The sequence below is a fragment of the Protopterus annectens genome, chromosome 7.part1 (assembly GCF_019279795.1).
Source record: "Protopterus annectens isolate FY-2018-M chromosome 7.part1, PAN1.0, whole genome shotgun sequence".
Taxonomy (NCBI): domain Eukaryota; kingdom Metazoa; phylum Chordata; order Ceratodontiformes; family Protopteridae; genus Protopterus; species Protopterus annectens.
This window is the reverse complement of record NC_056740.1, coordinates 120,600,703-120,616,130: the sequence shown is the minus strand read 5'-3', so window position 1 is coordinate 120,616,130 and position 15,428 is coordinate 120,600,703. Positions and strand designations below refer to the sequence as shown.

At 45.9% G+C, this 15,428-nt stretch overlaps 1 protein-coding gene across 1 annotated transcript in view; it reads left to right on the top strand.

Annotated features, from left to right (window-relative positions):
* IP6K2 (inositol hexakisphosphate kinase 2) overlaps positions 1-15,428 on the top strand; it is a 254,746-nt gene that overhangs the window by 136,244 nt on the left and 103,074 nt on the right. The window lies entirely within an intron of this gene.

The following is a 15,428-nucleotide window of genomic DNA, read 5'->3' as shown; positions in this document are numbered from 1 at the left end:
CCTAGGCCCTGACCACAATGTTGCTAGTTGTCGGTTTTGTGCTAGATTTAACCAACGCACTATTAAGCATCGGTACGATTTTGCGTTAAGCTATTTTGGTTGAAGATTTAATTATATAATGTCGTCAGATAGCCATCCGACTACCGGAGTTCACAAAAAAAGGCTAAGAAAAAGACTGGCAACCGAGGTCCAAAACCGGCGACGAAGCTTCTAAGCAAGTCACCGGTTTGCCGGTTCTCAGTGAGGTGCTTTCGCAGCCCCTGATGCCCGCTACTTTAGAGTCGCAGGAGTCGGCCAGGCCGCTGGAAACTCAAGGTATTGGAACCTCTGAGATTATTCCCTCAGATGGATCCGGATCCGCTGAGCAGGCATCTGCTTCTGAGGGTGTATTCAGACCTAAACAATTACATATTAAACCGACTTCAAAGACTAAAACACCTTTAAAGGCAAAGAAACAAGTTCACTAGCCACAAGGACAGGCCTCCATGCCAAAAGAACAGATGCTCAAAATGGCCGAAGACTTAATTACCTTGATCGGGGGTTCCCATCCCTCTCCTGATAAGACGCCTAGGCAAGAGACGGACTATGAATCTTCAGATCAGGTTTTCTTTTCTTCTGATTCCTCTTCTGATCAGGAATATTCTCTTCCCCCCCCTTATGAGGATTCTGATGCTGAAGAATCAATTCCTTCAGCTTTTCCTCCTGAGAATTACTCTCTTTGAGGAAACCTTGCATACCATGAGGGAGCACTTCCACTGGGAGATTTTTCAGAATCTAAGAAAAGGCTCAGAGACTTCCTTTTACTACCTCAACACAGGCCTCTAGCTATTCCACCTGTGTTAGACATTGTAGATGTGTTCTGAGTCTAGTCTGACCCTTGACTCTCTCTACCTCCAGCTCCTGTTAAGCCGGACAGATACTACAGGGTCCCTGACGCTAATAAATTCCTTTTCAAACACCCTACTGCAGACCCAGAAACTATTTCTCAGGGTCCAAAAGGGGTCAAGGCTTCTACTGCAAAAAACCCTACCCCTTCTGACAGGGATTCTAGGGCACTGGATAGATGGGGAAAAAAGATTTGCACATCTGCTACTTTGGCTATAAGGGCCTTAAATTGCCAGTTTCATATGCTCAAATATCAGCAATATATCATGACACTGCTTAAACAGAAAATGATGGCAAATTCTGAATGTGCAGAAAACAAAGAAATGCAGGACTTATTGCATGCAGCTGAACAAGTTGGAAAGCATACTTTGCAATGTGGGTTTGATTCTCTGGAGGCCTCTTGCAGGGCCGCTGTTACGGGTTCTGTCATTAGGAGGCATGCTTGGTTAAAGGAACAATCTCCCTGACCATGTTAAAGCTAAATTATTAGATGCTCCTTTAAAACATGATACCTTGTTTGGTATTAAGGCAGAAGAGGTGTTGAGCTAAATCTATGCAAACGGTCAAGGATTGTTTACAGGTACAGCCACCTAGATTTAGCAGACACTGGCCTACAAAGAAATGGTCCTTTCCAGTCTCAGACAGACCTCAAAGGGGCAGATCACAGCCGCAAGGTTCCTACAGGTCTAAGCAGTGGAGTGCTTCTACCTCCAAAGGTGGAGAAGACAAATCACAATCCTGCAGGAAACCATCCCAATGACTTCCCCCTGCCTGCACCAAGCACTTATCTTCTGGCAGCACCCTTAGGGGGAAAACTACCACTTTTTTCCTCAAAATTGGCACATTATAATCCAGGACAAATGGGTTGTAGACATAGTGTCACAAGGCTACAAGTTTCATTTCCATACCCTGCCAAGGGCAAACAGTTGGCCAGACCTGCCAAATAATCAATGGGCAGAGGCTCAAAAAAAGTTGCAGCGCTCATGGACATGAGGGCTATTCAACAAGTGCCACAGCAAGAGCAGGGACAAGGATTTTACTCAAGACTGTTCTTGGTACCCAGAAAGGACAAAGCATGGAGACCAATACTGGACCTATCTATTCTAAACACTTTCCTGGATATACCAAAATTCAAGATGTTGACCTTACAGCAGCTTTTGCCCATGCTGGGAAGCAAAGCTTGGCTCGTGACTTTAGATCTAAAAGAGGCATACCTGCATGTCCCAATCAGACAATCATGCAGAAGATACCTCAGATTCAAGGCTGGCTCAAAGCATTACCAATTCTCTGCACTGCCCTTTGGCTTATCTACTACGCCCAGGGTCTTCACAAAGTGCCTGGCACCAGTAATTGCTTACTGCAGACAAAGAGGAATACAAATATATCCTTACTTGGACGACTGCCTCATACAAGCAGAGAACAAAGACATTCTACTACAGCATCTGACGTTTGTGACTTTTAACATGCCTAGGGTACACAGTCAACAAAAAGAAATCAAAACTAGTACCCTCTCAAGAGATAATATTCCTGGGTGCAAACTTAAATACAACTGCCCAGATGGCTTATCTCACTCCAGACAAACAAAGGCAACTGACTACCTATTTCAAGGAAATGGCAACAAAGGCCCAGTTATCTGCAAGAAAAATTCTGCAGGCTTTGGGCTTCATGGCATCCTGCATATGAGGAAAATTCAGTGGTACCTAAAAAGTGTCTGGACACAACATTACCGCAGTCTGCATTCTCAATAACCCCAGCCAGGCAGAGCCTAACGACGAATGCATCAGATTATGCCTGGGGGGGGGGGGCGCACATGGCAGGAAGAGGCATTCAGGGCACCTGGTCCACAAACCAAAAGCATCTACATATCAATCAAAAAGAGATGCAGCTGTTCAAAATGCCCTGACAGCCTTCAAGGACCTACTTCATCCGGGACAACTACTGATAAAGACAGACAACACCACGGTCATGTGGTACATAAACAAGCATGGGGGCACTCATTCTTATCCCCTGTGCAGACTAGCCCCCAATTCCTGCCAGGAAAGGAAAATACTCTTGGCAGACGAACTAAGCAAAAACCTCATGGATCCCAAGTGGCACCTGGATCCACAAGTCTTCAGCATGATGACAAAGAAATGGGGACGCCCGGACATAGATCTATTTGCCTCCCCTCAAAACAATCAACTAAAAAGATGCTGCACAAGGACTCATCACAGACAAGCTTGGACAGTGGACGCCTTATCTTTCAACTTGACAAACCTATCAGTATATGCCTTTCCTCCACTGCCTCTCCTCCCCAAGGTACTCCTAAAGGTCAGGCAGGAGAAACCAAAAATGATTCTAATTTCCCCAGACGGGCCACGCCAGTACTGGTATCGGAGCTTAAGGAACTTGTCCCAATTCCCAGCCTGGACCTTCAAATACCTCATCTACTGTCCCAGCACAATTGGATTCTGCACAGCCAACTCAGGACCCTAAACCTGGCAGCATGGCAGATAATGTAGCCATTCAAAGCACACCTCTTAGTAAAGCTCTAATGGATGTCATTTTAGAAGCCAGAAGGCCTAGTACTAGAAAATCCTATGCTGGGAAATGGAAGAGATTTTGTGCTTAGAACCAAGCTCAAGGAACTGATACAGCTGTCCCAAGTATTCCTTAGATTTTGCAATACTTAACTGCGATGCTGGACAAAGGCCCATCTTTCTCATCAATTAAAATAGATGCCTCTGCCATTTCGGCTCATTACAATACAGAGCTACCACTCTTTTCTCATCCTTTATTAAAACAGTACCTCAGAGGAGCCAAAAACTTAAGGCCTCCAAGGAGAATGCAGATACCTGCATGGGACCTCAATTATGTCTTGGGAAAAACTCACCTTACCTCCTTTTGAGCCAGCTGCTACTGCGGATATAAAGTTCTTATCTTGGAAAACAGCTCTGCTCCTAGCAGTAACTTCTGCAAGAGGAGTTTCAGAGCTACAGGCTCTCATGGCTGTGGAACCCTTTATCATTTTTTATCCAGACAGGGTCTCTCTGAGAACAAACCCTACTTTTATGCCTGACGTGGTATCCAGTGTAGCCCTTAACCAAACAATTCATTTGCCAACTTTTTATCCAAATCCACAGAACAAGGGGGAGAAAATTCTGCATTCTTTGGACGTACACAGGCAACTTAGATTCTACTTGGACAAAACTAAAGTTTTCAGAAAGACTGAACAATTACTAGTGACATATGCCACAGCATCACAAGGAAAGGCCATCTCAAAGCGGACTATTTCAAAGTGGATAGGTCACTGCATTCGATGTCCTTCAAGGATGCATCTGCAGTCCTTACAAATGGGTTGTCCTGTCGTCAGGCAGCCCTTCGGTCGGCCGGATTCCAAAGTCTGGGTCTGGCCTCGGCTGGTGTCGCACTTCACCCGACGTCACAGCTGCAGTTTTTTGGGTATAAAGGCATCAGCCGACGCCATTTTCCTCAGTCTTTCTTGCCGCGTGGCGCCCGAAGCAGAAGCTGTTCGCAAGTGCCGGTCGGTCAGATCCAGAGATTACTACTACCGAATACTACTTCGAAGACTTCTAAAAAGCTAAGTACCCCGTTGGGGACTCTTTCTTGCCTCAGCCGATGTCAGAATAAGTGAATAACTGTTTAACTTGTGGGAAACAAATACCTCATAAAGATTTCCACTCTTACTGCTTACCTTGTCTAGGCCCAGACCACGACGTCGCAGCTTGTCTAGCCTGTGCTTCTTTTAACCGGCGGACGCTTAGACGTCGGTCGGAGTTTGCTGAGGAGTTTTTCGGCTCCGATTTTGCTTATATTATGCCGTCGGATCCTCCGACTTCGCAAATATCTAAAAAACGCAAGGAAAAGGACCGACACTCGCGGTCTGCGGTTTCGGCCGAAACCGCGGTTAAGCCAACCGCGAGTGTCTCTGTTTCGGCTGAAACCGAGCTAGCGGTTCCTCCTTCAGCCGAAAACTTTCCTTCAGCCGAGGCCTCTTCCAACCTCATGGAATCGGCTTCTGATATCCCATCTGCTGTTACAGTTTCTCAGGAATTATCAGACACTATTCCCTTGGATATTTCAACCCCTGCACGTGGAGCTGCTAGGCCACCTGCAGCCATGTCCATTAAGGCCTTTGCCAGGGCTAAAGCAGCTAAAACTTCTAAATCTGTGCCTGCTAAGCCCCCCTCTCACAGGCCTAGCTCTAGTTCACAAATGCTTAGTTTAGCTCTTATCTCTTTAATCCGAGGATCCCAACCTCAACCTGACAGGGCCTCTCACCCGCCTCCAGAGGCCCAGAGCTGAGCCCCCTGAGCCAGTGTCTACAGATGATTCCTCTGATGACTCAAATGATACAGACCCTCCAGAGGCCCCTTACTCCCCTTATGAAGACTCTGATGGTGAAGAGTCCATTCCTTCTGCCTCTCCGCCTGAGGAATTTTCCTTTGAGGAAACCCTGCATGCTATGAGGGAACATTTTCAGTGGCAGGGCCAGGATTTTTCAGATTCCAGAAAAAGGCTTAGAACTTTTCTGCATTTACCTCAACATAGGCCTTTAGCCATTCCTCCAGTTCTTTCTGTTGTAGATGATGCATTTAATGATGCCTGCTCTGCTCCTGATTCTCTGCCTCCGGCCCCTGTTAAGCCCGATAGATTCTACAGGGTCCCGGACACACATTATCACCTGTATAAGGCTCCCCTTGCAGATCCAGAGACTATCTCCCAAGGACCTAAGGCTGTAGCAGCCTCCTCTACCAAAAACCCCCTCCCCTCTGAAAGGGAATCCAGATCCTTAGAGAGATGGGGTAAAAAAGTTTACACTTCTGCTACTCTTTCAGCTAGGGCCTTGAACTGTCAATTTCACATGATGCAGTATCAAGAATTTTTGCTAGATCAGTTAACCAAAAAAATGTCTTCAGATGAAACAGTAGGCAAGAAATATGTGCAGGAAATGGTACATAACATTCAACAAGTCAGTAACCATTCCCTAAAATGCGGCTGTGATGCACTGGAGGCTTCCTTTAGATCAGCCATGACTGGCACAGTCATCAGAAGGCATGCATGGCTAAAAGAACAGGCATTGCCAGACCATGTCGAATCAAAACTATTGGATGCTCCTATGGATAAGATAAATTTGTTTGGCTCTCCAGCACAACAAGTACTGAAGAAGATGGAAGAGAAGGCAAAATCTGTCCAAACAGTAAAAGATTTCTTACAGGTCCAACCTCCGAGGTTTAGCAGGAATTGGCCCTCCAAGAATTGGTCCTTTCCAGACTCCTCCAGAACTCAGAGAGGCAGGAATAGGCGTTCAAGAGGCAGAAGCCAATCCAGGGGTGCTTACAGAGGACGTCAGTGGCAGGGCAACAACCAGCGAGGCACAGACACAGCCACCACCACAACTACTGGTCAATCACAGTGACTTGGCTCTGGCACCGCCTACCAGGGAACAACTGCAAGCACCCTTAGGCGGGAAGCTAGCCTTATTTACAACAAACTGGCATTACATCACAAGAGACAACTGGATTTTACAGATAATAGACCAAGGTTACAGGTTTCACTTCCATACTCTACCAGGGAAGAGAGGAATGCCAAACCTACCTCCAAACCAAAAGACGGAAGCACAAAAACAGATTTCTCAATTATTAAGGATGAGAGCTGTAGAAAAGGTTCCATCTATGGAGCAGGGCAAGGGATTTTACTCCAGACTCTTCCTGGTACCAAGAAAAGGCGGCAAATGGAGAACTATTCTCGACTTGTCCGCTTTAAACACATTCCTCATCGTTCCAAAATACAAAATGCTGACCCTACAGCAGCTTCTTCCCATGCTGAGCAAGGAGTCTTAGCTGGTGACTCTAGATCTCAAGGAGGCATACCTGCACGTCCCCATACGACCAAACTGCAGAAGATACCTCAGATTTCTTGCAGGATCAGAGCATTATCAATTCTCAGCATTGCCCTTTGGCTTATCTACTGCGCCCAGAGTGTTCACGAAATGCCTGGCATCAGTAATTGCTCATTGCAGGCTTCAGGGAATCCAAATCTACCCATACCTGGACGACTGCCTGATACAAGCGGACAACAAAAGCAAGCTAGCAGAAGATTTACAAAGGGTCATTTATCTGCTACAAGCCCTGGGATACACAGTCAATATAAAAAAGTTAAGGCTGATACCATCCCAGAGAATAACCTTTTTGGGTGCAGAGTTGGACACATCAAGGCAAATGGCATTCCTAACAGTAGAAAAACAGGAGCAGCTACCTCTCTACTTCTTGGCCTTAACAAAACAGAACCATCTGACAGCAAGAAAAGTTCTGCAAGCCTTGGGCTTCATGGCATCCTGCATAATATTGGTTCCTCATGCCAGGCTGCATATGAGAAAACTACAGTGGTACCTAAGGAATTTATGGTCTCAACATAAGCACAGCTTAGAAACCCAGATTCCCATTATTCCATGCCTGAAGCAAGAATTCCTATGGTGGGCTCAGGCTTGCCAATCAAACACAGGATTGCCTTTTCACAGTGCTCAACCAAGCCAAACAATCACGACAGACGCCTCAGACCTCGGTTGGGGGGCACACATGCTGGACAAGTGCATACAGGGCTTATGGTCTCAAAACCAGCTACACCTACACATAAATCTAAAGGAAATGCTGGCAGTAAAACTGGCAATTCAGGCATTCAGACCATTCCTTCAACAAGGTCCATTGCTGATAAGGACAGACAACACCACAGTCATGTGGTACATCAACAAGCAGGGAGGCACACATTTGTATCCTCTTTGCCGGATGGCACTGGATCTCTGGAATGTGGCCCTGAGCTACAACATTCAGTTAAAAGCAATTTTTGTACCAGGAAAAGAAAACATCCTAGCAGACATTTTAAGCAGGACTACCATGGATGCCCACGAATGGATGCTGCATCCGGACATCTTCAAGACAATTACAAGAAAATGGGGACTCCCAGAAATAGACTTATTTGCATCCCCACGCAATCACCAACTAAAGAAATTCTGCACAAGGACGTACCACCCACTTGCTTGGAAGGTGGACTCCCTATCCTTCAGTTGGAAAAACCTGACAGCATATGCATTCCCACCACTTCCTTTGATGTACACCAAGTGCTATTGAAGATCAAAGAGGACCGTCCAAGGATCATTCTGATAGCTCCAGACTGGCCAAGGCAACATTGGTACCCATTACTGAGGAGCATGTCTCGGGAACAAATATGGCCACTACCCCTGGTTCCCTTGCTGTTAACACAGAACAATTACAACAATCTGCATCCAAACCTGCAAACTCTGCAGTTGACTGCCTGGAACATTGCATAAGACCAATTAACCCAAATTTATCCCAAAGGGTTAAACATTATCCTTGAGGCTCGCAGACCTTCAACAAGAAAAAATTATTCAGCAAAATGGAAAAGATACCTCATTTGGAGTACTGCAAAAGGAGAAGATGTGTCACTGGTAAACATAGCCAACATTCTGGAATACTTGGCAGAGCTCTTCCACTCAGGCCTGTCTTATTCCTCCATCAAAATTCATGCATCAGCTATTTCAGCAGAATACGACTTGGATCCTCCTGTCTTCTCACATCCTCTGCTCAGACAGTTCCTGAGAGGAATTAAAAATGTAAAGCCGCCTAGGAAGCCACCATTACCAGCATGCGACTTGAACTTTGTGCTAGAAAAATTGACACTTCCTCCTTTCGAACCAGCAGCAACAGCAGAATTGCAATACTTATCATGGAAGACTGCTTTCCTGCTGCTAATCACTTCAGCAAGAAGGGTATCTGAACTTCAGGCATTAATGGCAGTGCAACTCTTCCTGATCTTCCATCAAGACAGAGTGTCCATGAGAACAAATCCTTCCTTTATGCCTAAGGTGGTTTCCAGAGTTTCTTTAAATCAGGCTATCCACCTACCTACATTCTTCCCCAACCCACAGAATAGGGGAGAAAGACTGCTGCATACCTTGGATGTACATAGACAATTACGCTACTACCTGGACAGAACCAAGGGCAATAGAAAAACTGACCAGCTACTGGTAGCATATGCAACAGGAAGGGAAGGAAAAGCGATTTCAAAACAGACAATCTCCAAGTGGATAGGAAATTGCATTAGATTTTGTTACTCCTACCATGGGAAGAAAACTCCAGAGAACATCAGGCCTCACTCTACAAGGGCTACAGCCACTACCACAGCCTTCTTACGAGGAGTGGCTACCAAGGACATTTTAGAGGCTGCTACTTGGAGCTCCGTGCATACATTTGCCAAGCATTATAATTTACCTTTATACTCTAGATCCCGAGCAGGTTTTGCCACTGCTGTTTTGCAAGGGATCCTAACTACACCATAACTTTATTTTTCCACCTCCCCCAGTTTGGCTACGGTATTCTACCCATTTGTAAGGACTGCAGATGCATCCTTGAAGGACATAGTACAGTTTTGTACCTACCATAAATGTAGATGTCCGATTAGGAATGCATCTGCAGTCAGGATTACCCACCCGCCTTCCCCTCTGTGGTGCTCCTAGGGTATTTGCCCATCTTATAGCTAGCTGGGGGAATCTATTATGGTGTATTTGTTTGTATATATATATACATACATGCTTATTTTTGTGTTTGCTCTCTACTATTTGGAATCATTGGCATTTATCCAAATTTAGCCTTCCAAGAGGGCACCTGGCATCTGGGGCAAGAAACACTGAGGAAAATGGCGTCGGCTGATGCCTTTATACCTGAAAAACTGCAGCTGTGACGTCGGGTGAAGTGCGACACCAGCCGAGGCCAGACCCAGACTTTGGAATCCGGCCGACCGAAGGGCTGCCTGACGACAGGACAACCCATTTGTAAGGACTGCAGATGCATTCCTATCGGACATCTACATTTATGGTAGGTACAAAACTGTACTTTTCTGCTACTCATTAGGCCACATTCAACCAGAGCTGCAGCCTTTCTCAGGGGAGTACCAACCAAAGACATTTTAGAGGCTGCCACTTGGAGTTCAGTGCATACCTTTACAAAACATTGCAATCTGCCTCTTTACTCTAAATCCAGGGCAGGCTTTGCCACTGCAGTTCTGCAGGGCCTCATAGTCACTCCTAATGCTGTTTAGCTCCAGCCACCCCAACCATAGCTTTGGGACTCGATCCAAATGTAATGACTGCAACAGTGAAACATGAAGAGCATAGTACAGTTGTGTGCACTTACCATAAATGTATTCACTGTTTCAGTCGAGGTTACCCACCCCCATCCCCCTTATATTTGCTGGAACTTATCTGTTTCTCTAATCTATACAACGTAGGTGGTGCATTTGCTTATAGACGAAGGGAAAGCTTATTTTGGTGCATGTATTTTTAGCCTACCCTTTTGGGGGCACCTGACATCTGGGGCAAGAAAAACTGAATAAAACTGCGTCTATACCCCTGACGACCTGATGTCAGGGAAGAGGCGACAGCAACTGACGCAGGACCCAAGACTTTGGAATTCAGGTCGACTGAGGGCAGCCTGCCAGCAGGATAACCCAAATGTAATAACTGCAGCAGTGAATACACTCTAACATCTACATTTATGGTAAGTGTACAAACTGTACTTTCCTATCTTTCCTTGTGTAAGGACAGAGTTCCTTTGGTGGGCAGAGGCCTGCTACCACAACAAGAGACTCCCTTTCACTCTACCCCCTGCTGCCCAAACCCTAACAGACTCGTCAGACTATGCATGGGGGGCTCACCTGTCCGGGCAGTGCATTCAGGGAAAATGGAACCCGAGACAGATGCACCTGCATATCAATCAAAAAGAAATGTTAGCTGTACAGAATGCTCTGATAGCCTTCAAAGACTGTACTCTTCCAGGACAATTATTGGTAAAGACAGACAGCACCACAGTTATGTGGTACATAAACCAGCAGGGAGGAACCCGCTCTTACCCTCTCTGCAGACTAGCCATGTCTCTGTGGAACACAGCCTTGAGCTACCAAGTACACCTACAAGCACAATTCCTGCCAGGCAAACTAAATTCACTGGCAGACGACTTAAGCAGCAATCTCATGGACCCACACGAATGGAAGCTAGAACCCAAAATATTCAACCTCTTGAACAAATGGGGCACTCCAGAGGTAGACATGTTTGCCTCCCCTCAAAACTACCAATTGAACAAATGTGCACAAGAACTCCCCACAGTCAAGCTTGGAAAGTGGATGCCCTGTGCTTTACTTGGGAAAGGCTCACTGTTTATGCCTTTCCCCTTCTGCCTCTCCTCTCGACGGTTCTACTAAAGATCAAACAGGACAAGCCAAGGACGATACTGATTGCACCAGACTGGCCACGCCAGCACTGCTACCCCCTCTTGTGCAGTATGACACTGCTACAACCATGGCACCTGCATCAGACCCCTTCTGTTCCAGCAGGTGGGCCAGATTCTGCACCCTCCGCTTCAGACCCTGAACCTTGCAGCCTGGCTAATTCCCTGAGCTCTCCTCTAGCATCCTTCAGTAAGCAGGTGCTGGATGTCATTGTGGAGGCAAGGAGGCCTAGTACTAGAAAATCATATGCTGAAAAGTGGAAAAGATACTGTTCCTGGAGCCAGGCTCAGGGGATGGGCACAATGGCACCCAGCTTACCTCATATTCTAGAGTACTTAACAGAAATGCTTCACAAGGGCTTATCCTTCTCGTCAATTAAAATTCATTCCACTGCCATTTCAGTACATTATAATAGTGAGCCACCACTCTTCTCTCACCCCCTGCTAAAACAATTCCTTAGAGGGGCCAAAACTTTGACCCCCCCCCCCCCCCCCCTAGGAGAGGAGCCACTCCAGCCTGGGACCTTTGTATTGGAAAAGCTCACCCCCCCCCCCCACCCCTTGCTGCAACAACAGAGTTGAAATTCCTTTCTTGGAAAACAGCCTTCCTGCTAGCCATCACTTCAGCAAGAAGAGTGTTTGAATTACATGCTCTCATGGCAGTGGAACCCTTCATTATCTTGCATGACAGGGTTTCTCTCAGGGCTAATCATTCCTTTATGCCCAAGGTGGTGTCTAGTGTGGCCCTAAATCAGTCCATTCATTTGCCTACTTTTTTCCCTAATTCACAAAACAAAGGGGAACGAATACTGCACTCTCTGGACGTGCACAGACACCTTAGATTCTGTTTGGCCAGGACTAAGCCTCAGAAAAGCTGAACAGCTGCTAGTTGGCTTTGTTGCAGGGGCAGAGGGGAAGGCCATTTCGAAGCAAACCATTTTCAAATGGATAGCCCATTGCATTCATTTCTGCTACAATGCTACAAGCACCATGGAAAACCTTCCCCACAGGGGATAAGATCACATTCCACCAGGGCTGCATCTACCTCTATGGCATTTCTCAGAGGAGTCCCTACCAGGGACATCCTGGAAGCTGCTACCTGGAGCTCTGTACATACCTTCACCAAGCATTACCACCTGTCTATCTTTTCTAAATCCAGAGCTGGATTTGCCACAGCAGTCTTGCCGGGCTTAATAGCTGGCCCTCATGTTCTTTAACTACCTCCTCCCTTCCTTAGCTTTTGGGAATCAACCCAAATGTGATGACTGTAACAGTGAACCATGAAGAACATAAGTATAGTTGTGTACACTTGCCATAAATGTAGATGTTACAGTGTATTCACTGTTGCAGTCCTGGTTACCCTCCCTCCAGCCCCCTGACTTCTCTTGGCTCTACCTTTCCTTTTTGTTTGGTATTGCTTCCTATTGTGGGGGCACCTGACATCTGTGGCAAGAAAACGTCGGCTGCATGTTTTGTACCCCTGACGTCATGGAAGAAGCGACAGCATCTGGCGCAGAAATCCGAAGACATTGGTATTCAGGCCGGCTGAGGGCTACCTGCAGGCAGATAACCCAAATGTGATGACTGCAACAGTGAATACACTCTCTAACATCTACATTTATGGTAAGTGTACTCAACTGTACTTTTTGTACTTTTCCTTCTTGTACGTCTTATGTTTTCTGCTTGTGGTGATATTGTTAGTTTATTGGAAATTTGGGATAAATTCTGATTTGTGGTGAAAGCAAAGTACAGTACTCAAAACTTCTCTCTTGAGTTTTTGATCTTTTTTTTTTCTGTAGTCTAGAAGTTAGTTACTGTAGTTGCTTTTTATTTTCTCTATTCCGATTTGTTCAGTTTCTTTTCTACTCTGCATTTTTATGGTAGCACTTGTATGTTACTAGTTTAGATGCACAGCAGTATTTTCTGTTTTGTCACATGAATCTCTCTCGACCTAAATTTCTGTATTCATCTGTTTTAATCTTAAGACATTTTGAGTCTTGTTCACTTTCTATAATCTTCTGTCTTAATATGTCTGTCCATTTCTTTTAGTTTAGGCAGGTCTTCTTTTGGGCCATTCACTCTTGACTGAGCATCATGTTTTTTTTTTGTTTGTTCCGCTTTCTCTTTCTCTAGCTGTGCAAGTCTAACTACACTTTTTAGTCTATCACTTGGGTTCCAGAACTTCAGTGTGTAATATCTTCTCCAAAAAATGTTTTGCTCTGTCTGCCACACTACTGCGTAGTCATTTACCCGTCATGTTGTATTGTTTTTATCTGTCTCCATACTCGATCCTTCACTTTGCTTGTCTTCTCATTGTTATATTACTTCAGTTTCTAATCGGGTCTTTTCTGTATTACTAAATTTATTGCTTTGTATCGCTTTCCACTTTTGTGTTCTTATTTTTGCCTTGCAGTTTACTGTTGTACGTGTCTTTGACATTGTAGAGTGTAAGCAGCTGATCCTATTCATCCTTTCTGTTAAGACTGACTGGTCTTTGGGCTCCTTGACTGATGAGAAAACCAGTGCTGCAGCCTTGAGCTCTTTTTTATTTTTTTTTTCCCTCCCATATTGCCCCTGAGAGTTTAGCAACTCCAGGTAAAGCAATCCGATGCAGGTCTCACATTAGGGAGCCAAGTGCTACACCTCAATTAGTTTCCAGAAATACTTGCATTTTTTTCTTGTATGCATTTCCTTTGATAGTCCACTGCTTCATTAATCTCTTTTGCTGACATAAATCTATAGGATGACATAGGCTTTTGGCATGCCGAATGCTGTCTTTTTAGTTAACTTAGATATTCTGTGTTTAATAAACAAGAAATGTTCAAAGTTTGGTCACAAAATCCTCTTCCCCCACCCAGGGCACCTATGAGTTGTGTGTGGTTTGCCTAGGGGCGGGACACTTGTCCATGGATGTTAAGTTGTCAATCTCGCCTTCATTCTTGCTTGATGGGTTCGGAGCCGATCCTCGGCTCCGACTCGGCACTTGCTAAGCTCGAGAGTCACTTTTACCAGCTCGAGGCAGCCCCATATCCCATGATGCAAGGCGGTAAGTACCCAGATCTCGTTTGCCGCTTCGCTGATGAGGTCCTCCTTTTACCAGCTCCTGGTAAGTGAATTGTTACTTTACTATTTTAGCCCCTTTTTACAAAAAAACTTAAAATTATTAGTTTTAATTTAGTTTTAATCCCTTTCTGACAGAAAATTTCCCTGTCTCCTCATAATTTTTAGTCAGACTTTCACCCATCCCATCCCCCCCCTGTTAGGGTGTGTGTGTCTTTCTGTTAGTGATACCTTTTGGTATAATTAATTTAATTTCTTGGACTGGTGTGTGTGTGTGTGTGTGTGTGTGTGTGTGTGTGTGTGTTTTACACCATGTCTAAAGAAAGGGTCTCAGGCTTTAAGAAGTGTGACTCGTGCTGTCAGAAGATGTCTCTGACAGACGGTCACACTTCTTGCCTGTACTGTCTGGGGCCTCTTCACCTGCAGGACTCCTGTGCTATATGTCATTCTTTTAGCCAGAGTGTCCTGCAGGAAAGAAGAAATTGATTTTGAGGGGCCTTCTTAAGCCGGAGGGCTCTCCGGCTAAGTCGGCCCCATCTAAGACTTCTAAGTCTTCCAAGGCCCAGGCTTCTGTGTCCAAGCCTGTGGCCTCGGCTCCGACTCATTCAGAGTCGAGATCGGCTCCGGCTGGAGCCGATTCTGGGTTACCTAAACTTTCGGCACCGATGGCTATCGGTGCCGACTCTGGTTCGACCACTTCGGTGTCGGCTCCGATCGGTTCCGACCACCATGTGGCCCAGGCATCGGTGTCGGCTCCGATCGGCTCCGACACCCGGCTGGAGCCGATGCATCGAAGCTACCTGTCGGTGTTCGATCGGCTCCGATGGTTCCTTCGAGGAAGAGGTCTAGGTCCCCTTCCTTGGAGCCGATACTTTCGGCTCCGGCTTCGCCTCTCCTCTCGGAGCGGAGCCATCGGAGCCGATCTTCAAGGTCATCCAGGCTTTCTGACCATGATTTGGAGAGAGTGGTCAGTAGATTACTAAAGTCACAGGCACTGGCCCAAATGCTACATAGTCCGTCTCAGCAGACGACTATTAGTCCACACCCCATTGCAGTTCCTCCTTCGACTCTACCTCAGAGTTTGGAGTCTTCGGGAATGGTTTCTGCTATGGCTGAGGGACAGATACCCCCTTCTGCTCCTTCAGCCTCTACTCTTATCTCCTCTTCGAGACCTTCCTTAGAGGG